We start from the raw sequence: 26,083 nt of genomic DNA, 5'->3' as shown, positions 1-26,083 counted from the left end.
GCACGGTGGCACGGTGGTTAGCGCTGTTGCCGCACAGCAAGAAGGTCCTGAGTTCAATTGCACCATCAGGCCGGGGTCTTTCTGTGTGGAGTTTGCATGTTCTCCACGTGTTTGCGTGGGTTCTCTCCGGGTACTCCGGCTTCCTCCCACCGTCCAAAGACATGCAGCTTGTGGGGATAGGTTAATTGGATAATCCAAATTGCCACTAGGTGTGAATGTGAATGTGAGTGTGAATGGTTTTCTGTCCCTATGTGTTAGCCCTGCGACAGACTGGCGACCTGTCCAGGGTGTACCCCGCCTTTCGCCCTATGACAGCTGGGATAGGCTCCAGCGCCCCCCGCGACCCTGAAAAGGATAAGCGGAAGCGAAAGGATGGTTATATAAAAAACGCCTGAGGCCTTGGCTGCATTTTTAGGTAAATAGCACCATATAACTTTGTTGTTTGCAAAACTTGTGCATATTTTTTAGAGATGTACAATTTCTATTTGCATTTCAAGTTGTGAAAATGAACATGTTTGTGGGTTTTACAGTAAAAAATATAACTTTTTTCTACTCGGATTTTGAATTTTTTGTCTGAATTTAGATGAACTGTGCTAATATAGTATACCAAAATGAAAAAATAACTCAAATTTCGGATATTTGAGGTTGTGCTGAAAATAATGATTCCAAACAAGGCAAGAAAAACATATTTTAAAGGTGAAATATAGAGGTAAAATCAAAAGTAGTCAAAAATGGAAAATTATACCCTGGACCCAAGAGGGTTAATGTACCAAATGGTATACCAAATGACTTTCTCTATCAATAATGTGCTACATTATTATTATATGTTAAATGTCTTAAAATTAAACTACATTCCTTGACTAATAACCCCAACACTGGTTGTCAAATAGTGCTTAGTACTCTATGCTTTCAATTATACAGGCCTAGAAAAGGGTTAACAACCCACTGGCAACCTCCTGTCACTAGCAACAAAATGTGCATTCTGACACTGTTTGCTGAGTGGTTGCTGGCTATCACTGGGTCAGACTCGCTGAAAACTAGGGGTGAAATGATACACAAAATTCACGGTTCAGTTTGGTTCGATACTTTGGTGTCACGGTTCGATGTTTTTTTTTATACAAAAAAATGTTCATACCTTTTTAATTTGTCATTAATTAAAATTATAAATATATATTTTAACTCAAAAGTACAGTTTTTTAAATTTAATGTTGCTAAAACAACAAAATAAAAAAAAGTGATTTCTCGATCTGTCTGATCGAGAAATACCTCATCTTTGGAAAAGAGAGTTTATTGATAGTTGATAAAATAAATAAAAAATTTTGTATTGTTCGATACATATATGTACCGAACTGAAAGCACTGTATCGAACGGTTCAATACCACTACATGTATTGTTGCACCCCTATTGAAAACAGTGTCAAAAAAACCATAACATGATTGCTTTAATCACCAAAATGTTGCTGTGGCTACTCAGAGGGAAGATTCAAGCTTTTCAAGTTGGCCTTGTTACCAGGCAGCTGTCATGAACCGGGCCGTACGGTCATGACAAAGAAAACCTCAGACATGGTTAAGAATGTATTCCAAACTGCTTTATTCTTTTAAAACAAATAAAACAGAAAAGAAACCCTACTGTCAAAAACAAACAGTGGTGTGTGTAATCAGTACCATCAGTAGTGTGTGAAGGAATGGATGAGTGGAAGATGATGCATGTAACCAAACCTAACGCAGCCAGAATCCAACTTGGTGTCTCAGGGCCAACCCAAACTATGCCCTAAAGGCTTTTTATATAGATTCCTGGCACGCTGGTCCAGGTGTTGCCAGTGTCACTGATTGTAAACGGGAACTCTGCCTCTCCAATCCCTGCAAACAAGACACACATGAGCCAAAAGGAAGGCAGGGTGCAGTGGGTCGTCACACCCCTCCCCATAAGACCGGAGTCCTCCACAGGATCTCCGTTCCCTGAAAAAAAAAAAAGAAAATGTCAAAACCCAGCAAGCACAATACAATCCTCCCCAGGGTACACTAAACTATTCAGAAATTGGATGTGCATGTGCAACCCCATTATCACCTGCCTTTAATGTGTCAGACATCCAAAACATAGGACTGCAGAAACAGTGACCACCTAATCAGTCTCTGATTAGGGCAACGCAACGAATGCAAAAAGGTCAGTGGGTTGTGGTCTGTATAAACTACTATGGGCTTTACCCCAGAGTCCACATAGACAGCAAAGTGCTGCAAAGCCCAAATCAAAGACAGGGCTTCTTTCTCAATCACAGAGTAGTATAACTGGTACCGGTTCAACTTCTTAGAAAAGAAACTGATTTGTCTATCAACCCCCTGTTGATCTGTTTGCAACAGGACAGCTCCAGCCCCTACAAAGCTTGCATCCACCTGCAAAACAAAAGGGTGGTCAAATCTTGGTGCAGCCAGAACAGGTGTTGAACACAAAAGGGACTTAATACCATCAAAGGCTTCTTGGCAATCCATTGACCACACAAATGGGACCTTGGTCTTTTATAAGTTGGTGAGTGGTACAACCACAGTGGAAAGGTTTTTACAAAAACCACGATAATACCCCACCATTCCCAGAAACCACATCAATTCCTTCTTTGTAGAAGGTGGTGGAAAATGCTGGAATGCCATCACTTTAGCCTGGACCGGAGCGACACACCCTTGTCCAACCACCCGACCCAGGTAAGTTACAGTAGCCCGAGCAAAATCACATTTCGCAAGATTTACTTTGAGGTTTGGTTCCGTCAAACGGTCAAACAGAGCCCTAATTCTCTGTACATGAGAACCCCAAGACTCACTGTAGACCACCAAGTCATCTAAATATACAGCACAACCCGCCAACCCAGCCACAACACGATTCATAAGACGCTGAAATGTGGCTGGTGCATTCCTCAACCCAAACGGCATTACTCTCTTTGACAGGGGAACCTGCCAATAGCCTTTCAGCAGATCAAACTTGCTGACCTACTTGGCTGCACCAACTTGGTCCACACAGTCCTCCATACGAGGCAATGGAAAGGAGTCAGGTTTGGTAACCCGGTTAACTTTTCGAAAGTGAGTACAGGGCGATCATGGCTCAAGAGTTGGGAGTTCGCCTTGTAATCGGAAGGTTGCCGGTTCGAGCCCCAGCTTGGACAGTCTTGGTCGTTGTGTGCTTGGGCAAGACACTTCACCCGTTGCCTACTGGTGGTCAGAGGGCCCAGTGGCGCCAGTGTCCGGCAGCCTCGCCTCTGTCAGTGCGCCCCAGGGTGGCTGTGGCTACAATGTAGCTTGCCATCACCAGTGTGTGAATGTGTGTGTGAATGGGTGGATGACTGGATATGTAAAGCGCTTTGGGGTCCTTAGGGACTAGTAAAGCGCTATATAAATACAGGCCATTTACAAACACGGAGACGCCCAACTAGATGAAGAAGGCCCAGCGATGTCATGCTTAACCATGTACATCCAGATACTCACGCTTAGCAGGAGAAACTCTATAGAAAGCTGAATGTGAATATAAACAATAGGGTTTGTTTTTACAGTAATTACATAAACAAACACAATTGTGTCTGAGAGTCAAATTGATTCACTTAAAATCCAGTGAACTGTTCAAGTTTGTCAGAAAACTGCTTACTGACTTTATTTAAGGGATAATTTTAAGGCAATATAATATTCCCCTACATCAATATCATGCTCCACCCAGTCTGTACGAGAAGGCACATCACCACACAAACCTGAATACTTCATAAGAAGTCCTTCAAGTTCAGCTGCCTGAGCATTAGGTAAATGCCCCAGAAGACACCCCAAGTTCTCAAGGGTCTCCGAATTCTTCAGGCGCCCAGACAACAATCCCTCATCCGGTTCGACATCTGCATCGGAACCTTCCCTTGTGATGACACTTACTTCATTAACTGCCAAAGCAGGATTGCCAACATGCCTCTTGCCAGCTCACCTGTAACATATAACCTGTGTCTGAAGCGATTCACATAATCAATCAAATTCATGGGTGGGTCTGTTTCCATCCACCCATCAATCAATCAATCAATCAATCAATCAATCAAAGCTTTATTCGTCACATGCAGGTTGCCCTGCAGTGAAATGGGACACCCCCACCCCCGACCTTACACATATAGCACAAACATTACATGGGGATACAGGTCGGAGATTGGTAGAATTAGAGAAAAAAAACATTGAAATGTACACTACAATGGGGAAAGTACAAGAGGAAAAAAAGAGACCCCTACTCATGCTATGCTTCCATGGTAGGACAGCATGAGAACAGGAAACAAAAAAACTCCTCTGCACAAAAAAGCACATAAATGTCCACAGCACAACATTGTGAAGACATGACAAGCCACAGGGGTGGGTGGGGGGTGAGGAGTAATCCGAGGCGAACACAGCAGCCGCCCTGCACAGCGCTACCATTTCAGCGCGGCACACAGACCCGCCGTGTTCCCTCGCAGGAAACAAGCATCGAAGGCGTTGGAAAGGGAGGGGGGATGAGTGAGTGCCTATCAGTGTAAGTGTATGTGTGTGCGTGTCCATAGTTCAGCTGAGACAGTGTCCTTCGGCCTATCAGGCTAAGTAAACAGTCCTCCAGCCAATCCAGGTGTCCTTGCATGGGATGGGAAGAATAGCCGTAACACAGTCGTTATCAGGGAGTGATTGTTAGGCTCCAGCCTTGGGCCTGCAGCTGGCGCCGTGATGGGGGTCCGCAATGTTCATGTTGATTTTGTTAATTTCCATGCGAGCAGCCCAGGAGAATTTTCAGGCTGCTCTTTAACACTCCGACACTGGTCTCTAAATCTCCCGTTGGAGAGTCGCGAGCCTCCCCATGATGGTATCAAACTTCTGTTCCATGGTGTTATCATTCTTTTGATTCTGAGACCTCACAACTGCAGTGATCCGTTCCGCGATGTATTCCAACTGTTGCTCAAGGGTCTCATTTTGAGCAGGCCTCTCTCTGATGTATCCCCCCATACGCTCAATGGTGTTGTTTTGAGCCTTCACAGCAGCTGTAAGCGTCTAGGTGTTGACCATATTACGTTCGTTGTGAGAGGTTGCGCCTCGTTCCATTGCGATTCCAGCGGGCAGCCTTGGGGGGGGGTTTGAACAGCCGGTTCCGCTCTCTTATTTCTCCGATAAACCAGGGCTAAGCCAACTCCGATCAGCATGAACCCTGTTATCATGGTTCCGAATAGATAGATATCTTCAGCGTCCTCGATCGACAGTCCCGCCAGGCACATGATCCTCCAGTTCTGCCACCCGTCCATCGTGTATCCGGCAGGGAAAGTCCCTCCAGGGCACTCAGGCTCTCCCGAGCCCAGACTTCTCGTTGAGAAAAGGGTGTCAATAGCATTCAGAGACCAGTTGATCAAATCCATAATTCTCTTTTAGGTTTTAGAGAACGACAGTGGGAGGCTATTCCAGGGAAAGTAATGCACACGAGACAAGACAAGGACATAGAGGCTAAGCCTTAACCCTTTAAGACCTACCATAGAACCAAGTCCGCCAGAGCTTACTTCATATTTTTACATGCTGTAGTGCCATTTTTGGGAGCATTTCAAGTTGCTATATGTGACCAAGTGGTCGACGGGGTTAGATAAAAGGAAATAATAAAATGACAACGCCACCTAGGGGAATTTCACCCCCAGGAAATATATTTAAGAAAAATAGATAAAAGGAATAAAAGGAGGCCGCACAGATTCAAGGATGCACACTGAGGCAGGTTGGCTCCAATATTAAAACAGTTTTATTTATAGTAAAAATAAATAAAATATTAACAACCAAGATGTAGCGTCATTGTTGACAGTGTCCTAAAGTGAAAATAAAACAGTCATGGAGCTTGGACTTACCAGCAGCCGTGGAACGAAAAGAAAATCACACAAAAAGAAAATCACTGCAGCCCACCCGGTGCTGTACAAAGGAAAGTGTGAAAACGACCCACCACCTGAGGTCCCAGGGCCACTGGCCCGTCCCCCGTTCACTGAAATAAAACACAGAAAAATATGTTAAAATAATAAAAGGACACTGAGCGTCAGGCTCGCTACAGATCATAAAAAACTAAAACACACTTTAATAAAAGAAATCACACACACACACACGCGCGCAGGAAGGCTTATACCCCACGGGTCAAACTACCACTCGTGCTGGTAGTAATTATTCTCAATCGCAAGCCGGTCTGGCTCCCCACCAGCTGAGACCAGCAACCGAGGCGATTTAATAAAGTCCCAGCACGACACTCGGGCAGAGAGTCGCTGCAGCCTGATCACAGAAGCGTGGGTACGAGCAACAGTCCAGAATAAAATAGAATAAAAACAGGCGAACCAGAAAAAGGTAAGCCTACTTAATAAAAGAAGATAAGACAAGCTAAAAACAAGACAAGACGAGACAAGACAGCAGGCTCCACCGAGGAGGAGTCCTCACAACAGCGGCTGGGAAGGTGTTTCACTCTTCCGATTTAGGTTGGGCGATTTGCCACGGAGAGGTGAATACAGCAGTCAAACCCTAAAACAACAGATAAATGTAACCGTAGACTCTTATAGCTATGAATGCTAATAAAAGTAGTTTTAACGGCTTACCCCAGGACCGGAGGCGCTATACTCTCACTGGTGGGGATAACACGAGCACCTCTCTCCGCAACGTCGGTGACAGGGGATTTCTAAAAATCACCCTGTAATTCTTCAGCTAAGACACCTGAGTTAGAAAACACAGAGACTGCAGTCGTTTTTTACACGCGTGGGCAGCAACGAACGCACCTTGCGAACTGCGAACTGCGAACTGCGTACTTTTATTTTATACATGTCTGTGTGTGTGTGTGTGTGTGTGTGTGTGTGTGTGTGTGTGTGTGTGTGTGTGTGTGTGTGTGTGTGTAAAAATAACAACGTCACTCAGAGCAACTGAATCAGCACATGCACACTTAAGATTATAGCTTCACTTCTGCAAAAAAGCACGCTCTGCAAACCTGCAATTTCCTGTCACTCTGACTCTGCACAGACCCAAAGCAACGGGTTATTTCCCTTTTCTACATCTGTTCTCTAAAAACAGGAAGTGATTTAGTAGCTGAATAAGTTCATCACAAAGTTATTAGGTGAAAAGTCACATAGACATGTAGATTACTTAAAAAACAGAAAAACACATTTCATGAAGCTGATCAAATTATATAAAAACAAAAATCTCTTGACAGTCGGAATAGAACAAACTGCCGCGCCACAAAAGGCCACAAAAACTATATTATTTTTTTATTTTTTTAAGTGAAGGCAAGCCGTTTATTTAGGCTGATAGACAAAAAATAATACAAACGTGAGAAAACCAAACAAATTACTAAACTAGAAAGCTAAACTGGGAAATTAAACACTAGAAACCTGGAACACTTGGAACATAGAAACACATGGGAGGTAAACAGATGCTCTCACAAAGGACCAAGGAAAACAGAGACAATATACACAATGTGGGATGATCAGAGAAGTGGAAATACATGGGAACACAGCCGGAAGAAATTTGCACATAACGAGACAAGAAGCTAAACTAAAAACCATGCACATCAGATAGGGACTGAAAAAATAAAACAGGAAGGAGCATGCACAGCAAGACTCAGACAAGGACACGCAAGCTTGACACTAGGACAGGGATAAACAAACACGAGAGAACACAACAGGCAGGAAGACAAGGACGAAACACAAGAAGAACATGGGAACAGGTAAGGGAGACAAAACCCCAAGACAACTGGGATAAGAGAGAGAGAGAGAGCAGGAGACACAGAGCATGAAAACAAACAAACATGGAACCATGGCAGACCTAACATGGAAGATGCTAAGGGCATAACATAAAGGTGAGTGTAAGAAGACAGGAGGAGAAAGACAAGACTGAGGGATTACAAAGTTATTGCAATACTGCCCAGTAAGATACAAATAAATGAACTGACATAAAATCAATGCAACAGCAACACGAAAACCAATACATAAAACTGAAATATACCATATTATCCTGAAACCAACATGGGTTACCACAGACCTGTCTGGACTGTACCTCAGTTTTTGAGAGGAAGGTAGAAGAGAATTTCGGCAGGCCGCCAGGCTCAACAGGTTTCTCAAATTGACTTCTGATTTGATACTGGCCTGGACCAGGAACTCCCTTCTTTTCTGCCTGCATGGGCACAAGTTCATGGTAGCGAGGGATGGCAAGCTCAACTCTACCTCTCTGATCCTTTTGAAGGTTCACATTCTCGTACTGTGTTTCTGGGACCAGTTCGGGGTCATATTGTCCTGGAGCTGGTCCCACATCCACCTTCTCCTCAGATCTCCTCCCTGTCATGTTGCCAAAGTGGATCCTGTCAGGTCAAGGAATGTTGTTTTACTGTCACTGTGTTATCATTCACATGCAGTGTCATTATTTCATCATTACTTCATTAGTCTGCATCACTTATCATCAGTTTATCATCAATATTATCATGTATCATTCATTTATCATTTAGTAAATCTGCTAACGGTGTGGTTACTGAATAATCCTGTAGTCCAGAAAAGCACCAGCATGGCTGCAGGTCCAGGCGGGCCCAGTAAGTCAGATGAGGACACTGAACTTTCGTTGGCCTGGACCTACAATCTCACAAAACTGCACACTTGTGGACACAATTGTTTCTGTTCCAAATACCGATGATTGGAAACATCTGGGAAAGGGTTGTTGTTCTGAGAAGAGGAGTTCCAGGAATTGTCCTGACGTCATAATGGCTATAAAGCTTTCTGTAACGAGCAGAGAGATGAAGACTAGCTTCCCACACTGTACAGAGGGTGTGTGTTTAATAAATCACTTTTTTGAACACCTCCTAGGACTCTGTCTGCGCTTACTTTTCTTTCCAAATCAAAAGAACCTTACATTTTGGTGCCGAAACCCGGTTTGGAGGGAGAGAAGACGCGCTGCGGTGAGCGGAGTGCCTCGGGGGTGCCCAAAGGACGGGGGGAATCCAGGGGAGCGGCCAACTGAGTGACATAAACCGCGACATAAAAGGTCAGTAGCCTACCACCTGTTGAATAATTTTTATCCAAAGGTACTAAATTGGAAGTTAAAACTAAATTGAATGTTCACTCAGTGGGGGCCTTCTTCTGGGTTCTGTCCGTAGTGATTTTATTTAATTAGGACAATTAGTGGTAAAAGTTTGATAAAATTCTCGCAAAAGTTATTGCTGTTTATTTTAGGGGGGTTTCTGTGTTTTGTGTTGTGTTTTGTGTTGTGTTTTGTGGTGTTTGTGGTTTATGTGCCTTATGTGAGATTGTGGAGTTAGATGCCAAGCAGTCTTTAAGGTTAGGGGAATTCGGACTCATTGGGTGGTAGAAACGCGGTTTCGGGCGTCAGGTAATTAAAAACTGAGGGGCTGAAAGTCCCCAGGGACGCTTTTAAACATAAACTAAAGTTCTGGAGCGTGGCTCCGAAGAGCGTAGGCGCCTTGCGTGTGGCAGCGACAGGTAATCTGTGAACGCATGGTTACCTCTGGCGGCGTCCAGGTAGCTCGGGTGGTCCCCGCGGGAGGTCAGGCACCCGGAAAGACTAAGTGGTCAAGGATCACTTTTTCCTGCGCTGTTTGGGCGAATGGGTGCGACCCAGGCTGCACTTACCTGCAGTTATAAATTACTTTAGTGTTTAGAAATCTGACCGCGGCCGGCGAGGGCGTTCCCGACGCGGGGTTATTGATCATCAAGGCTGGTTCTGTGAACCAAGGTGGAGCCTAGGCTTAGAGCTTTCAAATTAGTCAAAAACTCAGGAATACCGGTATAGAAATAAAAAGAGAAATAAATAAGATAAGCTGTTCTGGCAGGCGGCGTGTTTATGTCTATACGGGCCCGTGTATGTAAATAGAGTGTAAATTACCGGTGTACAGCGCTTATTTTGCTTAAAGGTTAGGTTTCGTGTGTGGTGAAAAAAAAGAAAAGCGTCTCTCTCTCTGTCTCAAGCAGCTGCAAAGAGGGGGGCTTGGTTAACCCCGCAGTGTGTGTGTGAGGAGAGACAGAGACAGAGAGAAGAGGGGGGGGCAGCGCATGTGCCCATTTAGTATTAAAGGAAAATAGGGGGAAACTGTTTTTCTCTATTTGTTTAACTGTTCAACTCGGTCTTTCTCTGTTTGTTTAATTCCTCCAATTTCTTCTTTAGTTTTATGAATATAAGCTGAATATAGCTGTTTTGTCCTGTTTCTTGTGGTGTGGTTGACTAAAAGGTGGACTTCTCTCAACCTGGAATTTTGAGTACGGCGCCAAAACCAGTAGAGTAGCATAATTGGGAGAAAAAGGCCAGATTTTGGCTTAAAATTTTACAGCTTGACCTCGCACTTGTCCCCAACCTGAGAAGAAGCTCAAAGGACAGTTAATCTCCTGATGAAGACCAACAGAACATCGTGGACGTGAGAAGAATTTACAAGCAGCCAAAAGACAGTGCAACTGAACCGTTAACACTGAAACCAAACTGACGGGACCAGCAGCATGGAAGGAACTACGAGATGGAAACATGCACTGTGAATTACAGGCTGGGCAGTTGAACGGTGGGAAAGCACTGGACACTGATTGTCAGATTTGCCATGCTTGGAGTAATCTTGAAAGAGACGACTGAAAGGATCAACAGAAAAGAAGAAACCGCGTGATGAAACATGGACGGCGAAAGGGCAGGCTGTTCTTACCCTCCTCGACTAAATCAGTTTCAGTTATGTACTGAAATATAAGAATGGACATTAGAGGCTTCTTTCACAGAAAAAACTCAGGCTGGGACTTAAGCCAAAAGGAAAATACTGAAGAGAAACAGAGAAGAAACGGATTGTGTTTGCTGGAGGATTCAAGACAACAAAAGGACACTGAGAGAAGAGGACAGGGACCAGTGAGAGGTGAAGCCGGACGAGTTCGACTGTGAGAATACAGGGTATAATTGGATTGAAACGAAAGCCTGAACTCGTGATGGTGTTTAGAGATGTCCACCAGAAAACTAAAGAGGTAAACAAAAAGAACGTAAAATGAAGAGAGAAAATAACTGACAATTACATGAATGAATGGAAAACACACATACACAAAGTGTTACATGTGAAATTATTTCTGGAAAGAATCAGAAGTGAGATAGTTTTGAATTAAGAAATCAGTGAAACGATGCATGAATTAATCCTGACTATAACATACAGAGGCAATGAAGGAAGCAGCTTACACTCACTGAACATTAACAAAAATACATAGGAAAAGCAATGAAGACCTGCTTACACTTATACACATGACATAAGTTGGTATTTCTGACCAGAGAGAGGGAAACGGGTAGTTTAAGTACTCATGATAATAATGAAAATGTCTTAGTTGTGTTTCTTCAGGGGCGAAACAGACCTGGATCAATTCTCCACGTGCACCGGTCGGAAGAAACCTATAGGTTAACATGACTGGACATGTCAAGGCAAGTTTCTGGTTGAATTGTTCACAGCGCCATGTCTCCATAAACCTGAGAAGTGGGCCCTAACTTCTGGCTGAGGACCAGGAATGCTGTTAATAAGGTGGGAACTTAAAATTTAGGTTAGCAAATTTGGGAAAGAAAACTGTCAGAGATTTACAGTTAACAAACAGTCAGGTGAGTAAACAACACTGAGATACTTAAGATTGACAACGTGCGGCACGGGTGAAAAGCTCAGAGCAAATCACACCGAACTGCAGTATCCGTTTATTTTTATAGGTTACATCGTCAATATGCAAATATAATCACATTTCCTGTTACGCAGGTCTGAGTATAAGCTGTGTGTAAGCTGTGTGTGTGTGTCACAAAGTATGTGTGTTGCAAGTCAATTTCTAAGAATAATATAATGCAAGTCAGCTTCTGCGGATATGTATTTCTGTACTGGTCTCTTGTCAGTGTCACAGGGTCAGCTTCCTGTTTCTACAGAAAACTGTGTCTGGTGAAATATGTGTAACATAACTTTTGAAGCATAATAAATAAAATTATTTATTAATTTTATTTATTAAAATTAATAAATAAAATTATTAAACATCCCTAACATCCCTCCCTGTTGTTACCGTATTTCACCACTTCAATCATACTTTATTATCAGCTAACAATCACTTGCTTATAACATTTTCAATTGTAGCATCATCCAGTATGTGTGTGTGTGTGTGTGTGTGTGTGTGTGTGTGTGTGTGTGTGTGTGTGTGTGTGTGTGTGTGTGTGTGTGTGTTCCTATACTAAATCTTCTTCGTCCGGTTCATCTTCTTGTGGCAGTCCAACATAGGTGATCACTGTGGCCTGTACCATTTTGCCAATCATTGATCTGATACAGGGTAGAATGCATGTTGAGAACATGCAAAGCAGTAAAAGAAGAACTCCTATCAAGACAAGTCCTTTGATCACGAGGGTCGTCCAGCTGACGCTCAGTAGCCAGGTCAGCCAGTTCTCTGTGTTCATGACATAGTCTTGTTGCTGTGCATTACTCAGTTGTCATAACTTCTCCAGGGCGGTGGTCATGGTCAAGGAATGCACGTTATCTGGAATATAGGTGCAGCAAGTGGTGTTGAATAAGACACAAAGGCCCCTCTCTCAGCGAGAATCATGTCCAGGGCGACTCTGTGTTGCATGACCACTATTCTGATCGCGTCGATTTCCTCATTCTGAGCCTTGTTTATCCTTGTTGAGCTGTTCAGGAAAAGTCCAAATCGGTAATCTAGAGTCTCAATTCTTAGCATGTTTTTTCCATCTCCGATTCATGGGAACAGTGAGTGCAGGACTTTCTGTCCGGTGGTCCACAAGTTGAACTCCGCTGGCACATCACTGCCCCAGATTGGATCATGTGGTTGCACGTCATCAGTGCTCCTCTTGCGTCTTGGTTGGTCCTGATGGAATATTCTGAATGTGTGGTCCGACACAAAAATTGGGGCGCAGAGTCCGGTGCTGTTGGGTGGGATGGTGAAGTATGTCTTTGAGCCATATGCCCAAGCTGTACCCTGCACCCAATATGTGCCATTCAGGAAGCTTATCCGTGCCTTTCTGTCCTGCGGCATCCGGAAAGTCTGGGAGCAGTTTTGGTTCTTCCCCAGCTTTCTGTTGCCGTATGCGAAGGTGAAACACATTGGATGTTGTATTCCTGGTTCCCTCCTGACGTTGAAAGATTTTCCCTTGTCATTGGTCGCATACAGGTGTACCCAGTATCGGTCATCACAGCTGTAGTTCCAGTCTGAGACCTCTGATGCACAAAATACTACCTCCTTAGGTTTATAGTTGATCAGTGTTCCATTACACCGTCGCAGGTCGGTTTTTGTGACTTGTCTTTTTAACTCAACCTTGAAGAAGAAGATGTCTTCGGGGGAACATGTTCTGCTGTTGGCTTTGTAGAATATACATAGGGCTTCGGAAAGGCTGGGTGATTTTCCATACAGGGTGGCTTGCATTGCTGTTGTTGGGAGGTGAGAACAGACGTAGCAGCCAGTGTGGTTGTCTTCTGTATGTACTCGGTTGTAGATGTACCGGTACCAGGCATTGTTCAGTCAGGGGTGGTTGTGCTCTTTATCCATATCCTTTAGGTGTAAGTTGTCATATGACCATTTCTTCTGTAGGTGGTGCTGTGGGTCCTTGTCTCTCCAGGTGAGTATCAGTAGGCTCACTAGGAGCGCAATGCCAGCCATTATGAGGACAAGGTTCTTCATGATGACCAGGCACACCCGGGCTCCAGGTGAGTAGACCACTGGCGAGAAGACAAAAGAGCGGGATATACCCAAACAGCCCTTTCCTCCACCAGGGAACACCTAGGAGTCAGGGGAACCGGCGTCTATGCTTGTGTTGTCACTCACTCTTTTGCAGTGGCTTTGGTGGATCCAAGATGGTCTTTCTGTTATTTTGCAGGCAGTTGGTGTAGTAAGTAAGACCTGATATGGGCCTTCCCACCTTGGTGAACTCCAATTCTTTCTCTGGAGTACTTTGATCAGGATCCAATCACCTGGTTGCAACCTGCAAGAAACTGGAGAGATATCGCTCGGCAGTTTATTGTTAGCACAATCTCTTTATTCTCAAATAATTTAGTCATCCACTCTGCTAGAGTGGTTTCTCCTATAGACTTATTAATAGCCTCCCGTGAACGATTTCAAAGGGTGTGAGCTTTTGCGAACCCTGGGTTAGTCGCATCCACATCTTCACCAGGCCCAAACACTCAGGCCATTGTCTGATCTTATCAGAGTAGGAATGCCGTAAGTAGGAATAAAATGGTTGCATAAACATTTTGCTACTGAGATTGCATCTGCTCTTTTTACTGGATAGATTTCTGGCCATTTTGAGAACACATCCACAATTACTAGAGCGTATTTTGATGCTTGACATTCGTTCAGTTCAATAAAATCCATGTGGATTGTGTGAAATGGGTGCGGTGGTGTTGGGGAAAAGCCTCTTTTAGGCCTGAGGTTTCCCTGTGCATTATGTTTCTGGCAAATCATGCATGTTCTGATAAACTCTTGTGCTGAAGCTTCAAAATTTTGAGTATAGAAGTGTTTGGGGAGGACATTCATCATTCCACCCCTTGACAAATGCGTTAAGCTATGTGTCACTAATGCTGCTGTCTTGTGTAGCAATTTTGGCAGTATTGGTTCGCCATTACAGGTCATTAGGTCATTTTGTAGCCGTGCTCCACACTTTAACCACTTCTTTTGCTCTGCGATAGGTGCGGCTTTCTATTCATCTTTAAGTACATCAAGTGGTATTAGCTGTGAAGTTTCAGACATTAAAGTTCGTATTGGTTGCTGTGCAGCCTTCCTCGCAGCTTGGCCTGCGAAGTTATTGCCTTTAGTAATTTCTGAATTATCTTTTTTGGTGTGCAACGCATATTGACTGTCAGTGTGAATATATATATCTTGACCTTTGCGCAGTATGCACGTATAACAGCCGTTAGTTCTGCACTCTGTGCTGAAAAAGAGGAAGTAAGGGCTTTTGTTTCTAAAATGGTGTCTGCTGTGGTTACTGCATAACCTACACAGTTTCGCCCGAGACTATTTTTGAACGCTGAACCGTCTGACAAAGATGTTAACGAAACCAGCTTGTGGTGTCCATTCTATTTTATCTGTCAGTGCTAGATTTTTTCCATAAACTAAGTTTTGCAATGGTTCAGCTAACGTAGCATATTCAGGTATCCAGCATCTGCAAAAATTGCAGAGACCTAACTAACTCATCATTTGTTGTTTTGTGACAGGCTTAGGAGCGTTTTGTACAGCTACTTTTCTGCTGTCTAACAGCTGTCGGCCTTGTCCTGTCAGTCTGTGGCCAAGGTATGTTATCTCCTGGCTCCACAATTGCCATGCTCCGCTAGATGTTGCAAAACTGTCAGTGTGTTTGTTTTGCAATCCGTCTGTGTGTAGCCTGTAATCAAAATATCATCAACGTATAGCAGGAATTTACCTGGGGCAGGAAGCGTGCAAAATGACATGGATTTTCTGAGAGCTTCTGCATAAAGAGTGGGGCTATTCTGGAATCCCTGAGGCAACCTTGTATAGGTATACTTCTGGTTGTCAAAAGTGAATCCAAATGTAGCTTTTGTGAGTCAGTGTGTAGTGGTACAGAAAAGAAAGCATTGGATAACCACTGTGCTTTTTGTATTACTTGATTTAAAATGGTGTGTGGATTTGCCACCACAGGTGGGATTTGTTCTGTTATGTCATTTATTGCTCTTTGCCTCTTCGTCTTTGTTTTTTTTTTTTGTTGTTCATTACGTTTTCACTTGAGGCATTCCTAGATACCTTCTAGTTTTCCAAAGAATTGATCCAGGTCTGTTTTGCTCCTGAAGAAACACAACTAAGACATTTTCATTATTATCCTGAGTACTTAAACTACCCGTTTCCCTCTCTCTGGTCAGAAATACCAACTCATGTTATGTGTATAAGTGTAAGCAGGTCTTCATTTCTTTTCCTATGCATGTTAATGTTCAGTGAGTGTAAGCTGCTTCCTTCATTGCCTCTGTATGTTATTATCAGGTTTAATTCATGCATCTTTTCACTGATTTCTTAATTCAAAACCATCTCACTTCTGAGTCTTTCCAAAAATAATTTCACATGTAACAATTTGTGTATGTGTGTTTTCTATTCACTGATAGACAGCTCCCTGTGCTGTCCCCTATGCAGCTTCTGCTCTGAAACAAATAAATAAAAACTTTTAACTCGCTCATTAGCTTAGTAGTGTCCACATATTTAAATCAGCTTCTCAATCTTGTAGCTTTAGCTATTATCTACAGGGTTTGGCTTATTAAATATCATTATAAATGTGCTCTACATCTCAGTAATATTTATCTAGGATAAATGACAGATTTTCAAGCAGGTTAAGTGCCTCTATGCACCTAATTGGTTTAGATATTGCCTTTATTTTCTTCATCTCATATGTCATTATACTGAGTTTGAGCAAACCTTAAGCTTGATGCAGACTACTTCATAACAATTATCCATCTCACATCATACTGACTAGGTGCCACTTATGATTAATATTATATTTTTATTAATATTATCATCTTTTTCTTTCTATATAATAACAACAGTATATTACAACATTTTATCAGTGTAAATCACTATACTACTACTGAGCCAATTTAATAGTTAGGATCATCTTACTCAGCAAACAGATAATTTAGAATTCATCCAATCTGTACAAATTTGCTTTTTCTCTGAACAGGTTTGTGCCTACTTTTTAGACTGGTCTTCTGTTTGCCTCATCTCAGATCCAACCTTCAGTCACATTCATTCTCTCTGTTGCATGTCGAACCAAGTAATTTATTATTATATTTTTATATTTTATTTTGTATCCATCAAGGGCTTTGGGTGATCTGCAGTTTCACCCTCATCCAGGCTGTAGACATTTACCTTTTCACACACTTTCCTTGGCTGAACAATGAGACAGCCTTAATCTACCTTATGCATCTCTCTTTTTTATAGAAAAGGTTTTCATGTGAATGATTTCCTTTTATTTATTTTATACAATCTGGGCATGATCGTCATGCCAACTATATTTCATTGTTTAGTTCTGTTTGTAAGGTTCCTCTTAAAATAGTTACTGCAGAGGGACCGCAAACCATTTGTACTAATTTTGACCAGCGCCGGCAGAAATTTTCTCTAACCACTGCTCGTCAGCAGTGAGTTTTGTAGATTTATTACCCATTTAGTTTAGTTTTGTAGAAGGTTTGGTTACAATGTATCTTATTGAGTTAGTTACACACAGACCCGTGATGCTGTCTCTGGCACGAAGAGTGAGGAGGGAGAACAACAACAGCCTTCTACTTTCAAGCTATTCTTGAAAGCGGTTGTCGTTTTTACGTGATGACGCACAACCGATTCCTCACCCAGCCAGTACATGAGCAATCAATGGTAAACAATTCAGTGGAGTAGTTCAGCCACCTTAATGTGCTGTTAAATCAACTTACTCCACCAACAGAACAGTAAAAACAATTTATGCGCGCAATTTCTATCCTATGTTAGTTGACACTTTCCGTACACTTATTTACTTTCTAGTAAATTTAGACTTCCAGCCTTTTTTTTAACTGCGAAACGAGTGTCTATTACACTACCAGTTTCGTCTTACAGGCGAGTCTCTTATTCAGACTACCAGCTTTTTTTAACTGCGAAACGAGTGTCTATTACACTACCAGTTTCGTCTTACAAGCGAGTCTTAAAACTTTACCTTCTAGTAAATTTAGACTTCCAGCCTTTTTTAACTGCGAAACGAGTGTCTATTACACTGCCAGTTTCGTCTTACAAGCGAGTCTTAAAACTGCCAGTCCCCGTAGGACGAGTTTTCTTGGAACAGTGTCACCCTAAACACCGATAATTTTACGCAAGGTGTGTCAAATGTGGAATAATCACCTGGCTTCGCTGTTGCCGGTCTGTCGGGCGTCCTCCTTCAAGTCCCACAGCCGTGGGCCTGTATAACGTCGGCCAGGACCCGAATTTTAGCGTCCGTGGACTTTCAACCCTACCTGGAGGGCGCTCTGCAGAGACTTTGACGCAGGCTTGTCACGGCGTCGGGACTTGAGGAAGGATACCACTGTGAAATGGAGCATAATATTATTATTAATACCAGTCCATTAACGGCTTTGAAGGACCAATTAAATGTCAGAGATTTACAGTTAACAAACAGTCAGGTGAGTAAACAACACTGAGACACTTAAGATTGACAACGTGCGGCACGGGTGAAAAGCTCAGAGCAAATCACACCGAACTGCAGTATTCGTTTATTTTTATAAGTTACATCGTCAATATGCAAATATAATCACATTTCCTGTTACGCAGGTCTGAGTATAAGCTGTGTGTAAGCTGTGTGTGTGTGTCACAAAGTATGTGTGTTGCAAGTCAATTTCTAAGAATAATATAATGCCAGTCAGCTTCTGCGGATATGTATTTCTGTACTGGTCTCTTGTCAGTGTCACAGGGTCAGCTTCCTGTTTCTACCGAAAACTGTGTCTGGTGAAATATGTGTAACATAACTTTTGAAGCATAATAAATAAAATAAATAAAAACTCCCTAACAAAAACTGACGGCTTAAGTGGAGAATTGTGGAGGAGTCTGAAACACTGCAAAAGCAACATATGGAAATTCACATACACAAGCAGAAAATAAAGATTAACACTTCCTGTGTGTGTGACTGAAGCTTTCAGGAGAGGAAGCATGACAGACTGTTCAGGAGTGCAGATTTGGATAGGAAATTTATAGTTTAGTGATTATATGTTGTCGTAAGGGGGTTATGTCTTATGTTGAATCGAAGTATGCTAAAGTGCATAAAGGGGGTGATTGTTGTGTGCAAATTGTGTGGTTTTAACAAGACTTTCGGTGTACTGAGGAGGTGAAATTATGTGGTGGCAATACTTGTGTGTTTAGGGTTTTTGAGGTTGTTGTGGTGATGGGTTGATTCTGTCAGTTAGGTTCGGGTTGTTGTTTTTAATAGAGGGAGTTTTAGTAAACATGGACATGTCTAAGAGGGGGCCCATTATTTTTGTAACAGTGCACTTAGAGAAAACCTGTCAGGTGATTTTGTTTTGTGTTTTCATGAGCTAATAATCAGCTCTCTTTTTTTCATTTTTGTTCTAAGCAGGCCTGCAACAGTGAATAACAGCGGTGACAAATTCTCGGGAAGAGCAAATATAAGGTGGGCTTTCCAGATTACAACTGGCTGAGGAGAAAGCTACCTGTGGGGACCTGATCAGGTCGTAAGTCCCTGTCTAAAAGGATTGTAGCGATTCAATCCAGTCTAAAACATAAGGAACTATTTTCCTTTGGAAAATAAAAAATGAATGACGTCATTTTGCTGAGGGCGGAAATCTAAATGCGGCGATGGTTTCCACTATCAGCAAAGAAGAAGGAATGAATGGATGAATGAATGAAAGACTGGGAATAGAAACAAACTGACTGACTGGTAAAAGCTGACAAGACTTGACCACGACTCAAGGTTAACCTCCACCTAGATGGGACAAAAGGGTGGATGAATTTATGTGTGTTTCTTTTTACAGGAGCAGAAAGATGACAGCGACATCTGAGGTTGCATGACGATTTAACTTTTAAATGTTACTTTCTGTGTTTGTGAATCTACCAGGGTCGTTGTTCAGGGGTTTGTGTTGTGTTGCTCACAGAGATAACTGTGAGAAAGTGTGTACACACCTGCGCAGCGTTAACATTTGCATTTTCTTCTCTACAGCATGACAGGGCTGGATGTGCTTTGAATATGTGATTTATAACTGGACAAGTGGTTAATGTTTGCTAATAATGTTTTCCTACTACAGGATTTCTGGGCTTATGTGTGAAGAAGCGGTGTTTATAGGTTATGAGTTGGTGCTGCTATTAAACTGTGGGAGACACATCCTGTCTTGAAAACAGTGTGATTCTTTTTACAGGAAATGTTTTTACAGGACCTCTGGAATGTGGATGGCGGACGCCTAACCCGAGATGGTCAAATGTGGTTTGCTAATGTTTGTTTTGCTTTTGTTAAGAGTGTATGTGGAGGATTCAGTAGAAAACAGACAAGTGACATGAGAAAACAAATAAGAGATGCAGTTTCTATGGAACAGTTTAAGATGGCGCTTATAGGGATAAAACAAGTGGAGTGACATTGCTTAAGGGAAGTCACGGATTAAATTTGGGATAAAATAAATTGCGGCAATAATAGTGATGTAATGATTTGGGAAATCCTGAACATGATACTTGTCTGTGGTGCTGAATACTTTATCACTTTGATGATCTATAGTTGGTTGTAAATAAGATGTTTGATTTAACAGATTTGTTTTCCAGGATACAGGTTCCAGGTGGAGCTGGGAGTTAAATGAGCTTAACATGTAACTGCTGACTGATGTTTTTACACCAGCTTACAGGTTGGCAGGAGATTGTTTTAGAGAGAATGTGTAACGTTCTTGTACAGGTCTTAGTAGGGAGTTGACACACGGGGGAAGCCAGGTGCAAGAGGAGGATCAGGGATCATCTTGAGGAACAGCAGACATAGTACAGCAGTGTTGGAACCGGAGAACCTGAGGGATGGAGGGAGCGTGCCAAGCTCCAAAAGTGACGGCTCGTACCACCAGCGCGGTTCGGCTGAAGGGAAAGGGTGAGACCTGGTTCCATTGGTCTCAATGTGCAGTGGCGGACGAGAGCTTACTCGAGATACGCTCCACCCAAAGTAACACGGGGGGAACATAGAGGCATAATCCTCTCCCCCTGTGCAGCGGTTCTCCCCAGCAGTCTACCTGGGGAGACGAAGAAAGAAGAGGAGCGTCACGCGCCAAGCATCAATTCATTCCAGGCTCCTAATAGGCTAGGGCTCTAGTCTAAAGTAATTGATAGTTTAAAGGAATCGTAATAGTTTTGTACGTTAATCGCATACTTTTATACTCATAACCTTATACTCTTATCGCAAAGTTTAAAGTAAAAGTAAAAAGAGCCTGGGAACAGTGATCATGAAACTGTGGGAAAATTGGAAAATAACGGGGACGTTGGGGTTGGTAAGTGTTATAACTTGTTTGTTTGTTTATTGGCAGACAGGTGAATTGCCCAGACGCAGAGGTCTATCCGCTCCAGAGTCCAAACCGATCGAGTTGTCGAGAAAATTCAAGCACGAGGTTGGCTCAGGTGGGAACGATGGGTGTCTCAAAGCCAGTGGGGGAGTCGAGTTTGGGTATGTTAAGAGGTCCACGACGGCATTCACATTCGATTTGTGTGAGGTAATTAGATGCCCAGGAGACGGTAGCAGCTGGAGAACATATGATGTGTGGATTTGTTATCACCCTATGGTATGCTACCCTAAGTCGGTGTGGGGCCCATCAAAGGAAGGAGACATTTACAGTTATATAACGGATCAGTGGTGTTCTTGGCAGGATGTGGTTGCTTGGACAGGAGTAGGATGGCAGCCAACAGTGCCACAGGCCCTTGAAGGGATAGCCATTCAGAAAGATTATTCTGTTACACATAACCCTGTCACTCTTTCCCTAGGACCATGGAACGAACTCCCTGAAGCGGGGTATGAGGGGGGTGCGTTCTATCTAGTAATAGGGGTAGATAAAGCAGGGACAGATCCAGCAGGGGTAATTCGGGTGAACTTATTCAATCCAAGATCTAAACCGATAGGGAACGACACTGCAATGAATCTCACAGAGCAAATGGGTCCCCTAGAGACAGTTACTTACAAGGACTCAGAAGAGAAATGGCTTGTTGCCGCAGATTACACTAGATTAAAACCTCAAGAGTTAATAGAGCGTGCCACAGGTTTCGGTGATAGGAATCTTTGGTTAGACTGGGTGGCTCAAAATGCTAAAGAGCAGGAAGTGGTTGATTGTGTTGCTTGTGCTACAGCTGGACCTCGTCTGTTCACTGAACCCGCTCCTCTGTATCCAGAGGATGAGTGGGGTTATAATTGTATGCTGAGATTAACTAGAGAGGCGGTGAACACAGGTAACTGCACCACTTTGTCAGGTTTATATCCGCCAATTGATAAAAGTACACAACCAGGTTCATTCACACCTAAACAAGATAATTATACATGTTTTGAGTTCTCTACAGACAGCGTGAAATATACGTTAGGAAGGATTGATCCAAGCTGGTGTCAGAGGACGATCCCAGGCAGGACTACCAATAATGTAAGTGACTCAAACACAATTATAGGCACCTGGGCAAGGGGTGGGCTATATTATTATTGTGGGCAGTACACCCTTTTGGTGCAGGTTCCCCTGGGGAGTGTGGGGACATGTGCTCTGGTGCGCCTAGGTGCACCTTTGATGCTTATAGGAAATAAAGTAGAAACAGTTCCACAGCAGGACACTGGTGTGTTGACAGCCAGACGTAGGAGAAGTATAAGGGGTATGCATAAATATGACCCAAGATGGGACTCGCCAACCTGGATTGACTCAATAGGAGTTCCCAGGGGAGTTCCAGATGAGTATAAGTTAGTTAATCAGATAGCGTCCGGCTTTGAAAGTGTGTTTCTATGGATAACTCCAAATAAAAATGTTGATCGCATTAACTATGTCCATTATAATGTGCTGAGACTCTCTAATCTCACTAGGGACGCGGTAGAAGGCCTTGCGGAACAATTAGGCCCGACGTCGTTAATGGGAATCCAAAATCGAATGGCCCTGGACATGTTGTTGGCTGAGAAAGGTGGTGTGTGTGCCATGTTTGGGGACATGTGCTGTACTTTCATACCCAACAATACGGCCCCAGACGGTACGGTTACTAGAGCGCTTGAGAGTCTGAAAATGTTATCTAAAACCATGCATGAGCAATCAGGTGTGAACACTGGACCGGGAGACTGGTTCACGTCTGTCTTTGGGCAATGGAAGAGTGTTGTTATGTCTGCCATGTTTTCTTTTGTTGTTTTTCTTGGTATATTAATGATCGGATGTTGTCTCATCCCTCTGGCCCGGCGAGTTTTAGTAAAGATGCTGGAGAGAGCCCTGAGCTCAGGCTCAGCTGGTTCAGCTGCGCCTGAGTCAATGATGCCTTTGAGGGAGATTGTAGGCTGGACGGAGGAGTGAGACAAATCCTGGTGAAGGTTGGCCTCACAAGTGAGCCCAAGAGGAGGAGTTGTCAGGTCAAGGAATGTTGTTTTACTGTCACTGTGTTATCATTCACATGCACTGTCATTATTTCATCATTACTTCATTAGTCTGCATCACTTATCATCAGTTTATCATCAATATTATCATGTATCAAATCAAATCAAATCAAATCACTTTTATTGTCACATCACATGTGCAGGCACACTGGCACAGCACATGCGAGTGAAATTCTTGTGTGCGAGCCCCACAAGCAACAGAGATGTGCAAACACAACAACACAAACGAGCAAAATACAAGAATGGCCAACCTGAAACTAATAAATATATGTACAATATATAATAGTGTATGCATTTCTGGATGTGTATACTAAATATTTTCCTACGTGTGTGTGTGTGTGTGTGTGTGTGTGTGTGTGTGTGTGTGTGTGTATACACATTTTTACAAATTAAATAGTAAAAAAAAAAAAAAAAAATAATAATAATAATAAAATATACAGAGTTGAATATGTGCAAAACAAGTGGCATTTATATACAGTGTGGAGTGCATAATGTTGAAGTTCCAGCAGTGAAGCTGAGGTGTCTATGACGTGTTCAGCAGTCTGATGGCCTGGTGGAAGAAGCTGTCTCTCAGTCTGCTGGTACGGGACCGGATGCTGCAGAACCTCCTTCCTGATGGAAGCAGTCTGAACAGTTTATGGCTGGGGTGACTGGAGTCCTTGATGATCCTCCCCGCTTTCCTCAGGCAGCGCTTCCTGTAGATGTCTTGGAGGGAGGGAAGCTCACCTCCAATTATCCGTTCAGAGCACCGCACTACTCGCTGGAGAGCTTTGCAGTTGTAGGCGGTGTTGTTGCCATACCAGGTGGTGATGCATCCAGTGAGGATGCTCTCAATGGCACAGTGATAGAAGGTCCTGAGGATGCGGGGGCTCATGCCGAATCTTTTCAGTCTCCTGAGAAAGAAGAGGCGCTGCTGCGCCTTCTTCACTGTTTTGTTTGTGTGTACTGACCACGTAAGATCCTCAGCCAGATGTACTCCAAGGAATCATTCATTTATCATTTAGTAAATCTGCTAACGGTGTGGTTACTGAATAATCCTGTAGTCCAGAAAAGCACCAGCATGGCTGCAGGTCCAGGCGGGCCCAGTAAGTCAGATGAGGACACTGAACTTTCGTTGGCCTGGACCTCCTAGGACTCTGTCTGCGCTTACTTTTCTTTCCAAATCAAAAGAACCTTACAATCCCTTTATATTTCTGTGTAGAACTCGTCTCCAGCAGCGGACTGTAGTAGGCTGGCCTCCTAGGTTGTGTCCTTAGGAGGGGGCTGTTGCTTACGGAGGACACCCCGGGCATCCTCTTCATAGCCATAGGCCTGGCCCGGGGAGGGAATGGATGGAATGTCTGACTGAAGAGCTAGCCGGAGACCTTTAGCCACTTTGTTGCCAGGCCTTCCAGGGTGTCCTACATTAGCTGTCACAGCCCTGTGTGCCTTTTTTGAAGCAGGCGACACATTGTAGGCCCCAGGGCCTGGAACCTCTGACACCACATCCTCAAAACGCTTGGAGCGGTTCTGAAGACTGCTGCCACCATGGACATTTAACTTGACAGGTGAGCAGTCATAGTGTCCAGGTCCTAGTAAACTCTCACCGTCTTTGGAGAATATTGATTGCCTGGCACTCAAGGAAAGGAATGGTGCATAGCCATCTGCAACAGTGAACATTTTCCCAAGGTAAGATATACAAATGACTGCAAGCTTGCAGGACGCTTTATTTTCTAATACACTTATGTAACTGTGAAACAACAAAGCAGCAGGAACATTTTTTGCTTACATATTGAGTTATACTTCCAAGACATATTAATTTAACTTTTATCAATTGAAAGTGTATAAGCAGATTCAAATCTGTAAGCCTAAATATTCAACGTTCTTTCTTTGCAAGCTAGCTAAATTTAATTTAACTTAAAGTTTTACAGTTTTCTGAAGAAAAAAAATGATTTTGGAAGGACAGATATTTTTCCTTGTAAGTACCTGATATCTTGTAACTGGACTGGCTCACATTGTATGATCCGGGACCAACAGCAGACGATGCACCCCCTGCTGTCATGAAGGTCACTCTTGGAGCCCGTCCGTACATGTTTAACTCACAGAGTGGTAGTCTCGCTAAAATTTAATTACACAATAAATACTCCTTTATTCTGCCATAGGGTGTAGCTGTACTTTCATTAAATTATGCTGCACCAAGGTTAAAAAATGCCTGCCCTGTGCTCCCCTTTGTCAGGACTGCGCTGGTTACTTCGCCTGCATAGTTGCTTGGTTACCACATATTGTTACATGGCAACTGCAGACCGAACACACACGGAGGAGGAGAAGTAAGCAGAAGGACCACAGAGACAAGACAGGCGAGTGAGAGACGTGGCACTCTGAGAACTGAAGTTCATGGGAGAATTCAGAAGAAGAATACAAGCTCCTACATATTTATATCTGTCATAGTACCAACTGCTCTCCAAGTGGAACACCTGACTTTCTCTTCTCCTCCTGCTGTTCTATTTTTCTTTCTCTCCCTCGTGCGTGGTTGTTGTGCTAGTGAGCATTAATTTTGCTCGCCTCCTCCCGGAGTGGGCGTGGCTTTTCCAAGCTCCCGCTGCAGCACCTGTGCACCATTATTCGCTCACCTGTTGTATTTAAGTCCAGCTCGTTCCGCTGCTCGTAGTTAGCTCGTTTACCGACCCAGTGTAGCAACATAGCTGTTCTCTCTGCTCTCCTACTGGACGAAGCATATCTTCGGAACATAAAGACAACCTGTGAGAGTAAACTAAGAAACGTGCTTTCGACTTGAGGAAAGTCTAAGTCGTGATTGCTTTTAGTTAAAAATCACTGCCCTGTAGCCTAATACTTAGTATATATGTAATGGAGAACAAATGTATCAGATTTGACTAGTGCTTCTATGCTTGTAGTTTTGGATTCCAGGCAGCAGTGAATTTAAATTTAATTTAGGTAGTCTATTACTTCCAAATAAGTCCCCAGAGACATTTCAAGATAGCTGCGGAGTGGCGAGACTTCCTACTCGAAGGACTTTGGTATAATTAGCCCACAACGTCTGGAATAAAAAG

General features: G+C 43.2%; 1 pseudogene across 1 annotated transcript; it reads right to left on the bottom strand.

Moving 5' to 3' along the window:
• Positions 1-1,910: 1,910 nt before the first annotated feature.
• On the bottom strand, positions 1,911-25,353 carry LOC308410440 (sperm-tail PG-rich repeat-containing protein 2-like; annotated as a pseudogene). The gene is made up of 4 exons: positions 25,002-25,353; positions 24,210-24,679; positions 8,004-8,319; positions 1,911-1,958 (listed from the first exon to the last, which is right to left on the bottom strand). The product of its transcript is annotated as a sperm-tail PG-rich repeat-containing protein 2-like (transcript).
• Positions 25,354-26,083: the final 730 nt, after the last annotated feature.

This window comes from Rhamphochromis sp. 'chilingali', assembly GCF_963969265.1.
Source record: "Rhamphochromis sp. 'chilingali' genome assembly, chromosome: 14".
NCBI classification, from domain to species: Eukaryota; Metazoa; Chordata; class Actinopteri; order Cichliformes; family Cichlidae; genus Rhamphochromis; species Rhamphochromis sp. 'chilingali'.
Note: the sequence above shows the minus strand (reverse complement) of the source record. Positions and strands in the feature narration are given on the sequence as shown.